Source organism: Drosophila miranda, chromosome XL, assembly GCF_003369915.1.
Source record: "Drosophila miranda strain MSH22 chromosome XL, D.miranda_PacBio2.1, whole genome shotgun sequence".
NCBI lineage: Eukaryota > Metazoa > Arthropoda > Insecta > Diptera > Drosophilidae > Drosophila > Drosophila miranda.
Genome location: NC_046673.1, coordinates 1,979,160 through 1,981,896, shown reverse-complemented (window position 1 = coordinate 1,981,896; position 2,737 = coordinate 1,979,160).

Here is a 2,737-nt window from a genome sequence, read left to right as displayed (position 1 = left end):
TTGACACGCCCCCCCAGAGTCCGGATCTTAATCCTATTGAGAATTTGTGGGCCTTGGTAAAGAAAAGGGTGGCCAAACGACGCCCTACCTCAAAAAATAATTTGATTCTTTGCATAAACGAGGAGTGGCTAAAAATACCCGAATATTACGACATAAATGTCCTTATATCATCGATGTCGCGACGTCTCAGAGGAGTATTAGATGCTAATGGAGGGCATACAAAATATTAGCCAAATAGAGCTGAATCTTTTAAAGATATACATTTTTTTTAATTACTGTTTTCATTTTGCAAAGAATTAAAAGACACACGATATTCGCTGTCTTTTTTTTGTTTTTATGACTTGTTTATGTTTATGTTTGTTTCTTTTTCATTTTCTTTTGTTAACTATTTTATTAAGAATACACTAAAGAAAACCATTGCATAGGACAGAACATGAAAACAATTTCCAATAAATAATTATGTTTAAGTTGAACTTGCATGCCTTTTTTCATTTTGCAAAAAATTAATAGACATACTGTATGTACATATGTATATATGTACATATGTATGTATGTATGTACATATGCTCTAAGCATTTCCATCCTGTTCTTTCTATCGTCTCCACTCCGTTAGGCTTCTTTCTCTCTCTCTCGTTTCTTTCTAGCCCCAATTAACTTTGCCTCTGAGGGCGAGCCTCTACGGACCGGTGCTCGATAATTAAGTACCGGTGATCAGAGAAGAGGAATCCGTGGCTGAGCGCAAAGGAATGTGGCGGAGCATGAGGACACGGGAAGAAAAAATTAGGAAAGAACAGCTAAGCTTAGCTCGACCTGCCTGAGCCGCACGTTTTTCGTTAAACTTTTTTGTACTCCAAAGGTTTGTCACACCCAATAAGTGAGATAAGAAAAAAGGGTATCAGAGGTCATAAATGGTTGCTCTCCTCTTGATTGTCTTTTCCCTGAGTGTCTCGTCTATCACACCGTTTCTTTTGTGGATCGCTATGGCCAGCTGGGTCTCTCATTACATTTTTTATTTGCTTTAAATTTTTTTAGTTTACATATCTCTTCATATATATTTAAATATGTACATATATCTACACCTTAGCCTCTTACTTAATTATTTTACCTTACTCTACTTGTTTAGAATTAAGTCATATTTAATACCCGGGGGGAAAAACTCATGAATACTTTGCATTATTGGTGTTCGTGAATAATATGCTCGAGTGATTTTATATTAGCGGACTGTGTTTATAATGTTCTTGTCCGGTTCGATGTCTATTTGGTACTAAAAATGCCGTCGCGGCGGCATTGAATTTGTGTGTGTACAGATTTTGCGTCTCTTCCATTTTCTTCTTAGTTCCTTTTCGAGATTGATTCTTCGCCTAGCGATGGACTTATTTCTAAATATGAGAAGTCAAGAATATCGTCTCCGTTCCTCAATAATTGGGAACCTGAAATATTAGTCATAAGCAATTAATCAATGTTTATAATGTTTGAGAATATGTTTTTTTTTGTCAATTCTTGAACGGACATCGTGTTATGTTTGTGGATTAAGGCTAATACCTTTTCATCAGTATTTTGATCCCTTGGACCCTTTTTTCTTCCAGTTTTTGGAAAATCTTTTAATGAACATGTCACTCCAAACTTAATTATAATATTTTTCCCACTATTAACACTAACTTTGTAGCGTTTAGATAATTGTCTATACACACCTTTTTCTGCGCAGTAATTGGGCACAATTTTTTTGCGAACTTGCTCTTCAATTCGAGGCATCGTTGAAACTGACAAACGAATAGTGAAAAAATAACAGGCAAACAACGCAGAATTAGTCAAGCTTTCTAACGGTGCATCGCACGGCATGATCGAAAGCTCGACTGGGAGAAATTGAGTCAATTTAATTGACTGATTGTAAGTGTGCAGTCTCTTTTCGGAAGCCGAAAACAGCCCTCCAGTTAAAGAACATTGCATACTGTTAAATTTTGCAAGCTTTCATTGATGGTTTGGGGCTGTATTTCTTCCAAAGGTGTTGGAGAGCTGCGCACTTTCACGGATATTATGATCAAAGAGTTTTATTTGCACATTTTAAAGAAGGAACTGACGAAAAGTGCGCAGAATTTTGGCTTCGTTGATCCACAAAACACCAGCAAACTAAAATACAAGCTGTACCAGGACAATGATCCAATGCACAAATCTTTCCTGTGCCGCACTTGCCTGCTTTATATGTATTTGCAGGAAAGTGATCGACACGATACAGACATACTGTATTTACATCAAAAACGTTTTAATTTCACTAATAGTTGTCGCAAAAGAACCACTTTGGTTTTATTCCATCACCGATTCCAGGTCGTTTTAGTTCACGGCCACGACCACTAGATGTTGATGCTTTCGCTATATCATCCTCATTGTCAACTCCTGCCAAGGGCATGCATTTGTTTGTTCCCTTCATTGTACACGAACTCGATCTCGTATTGCCCTTCAATTTGTTGTAATGATGACGTCAGAAGCGCACGTAGTCGAAAGAGAGCGCCAGCAAGAGCACCGTCATCTGATCCAGCAGCAGCCGAGCGAATATCGCACAAAGCACAGATCGAAAAATAATGTTTTGTTGTTGTGTCGAAGAGGATTGCTAAAAATACAACAACGGGCTGTTGCTCATAGCAAAAAGGCGAAAAAGTGCGAGCAGAATATGTTGTGGAGAAGCGGCGATTATAAAACCAGAGGCGCTGCTCACTGGGTGTTTTTTGAAGTGGATAGAACT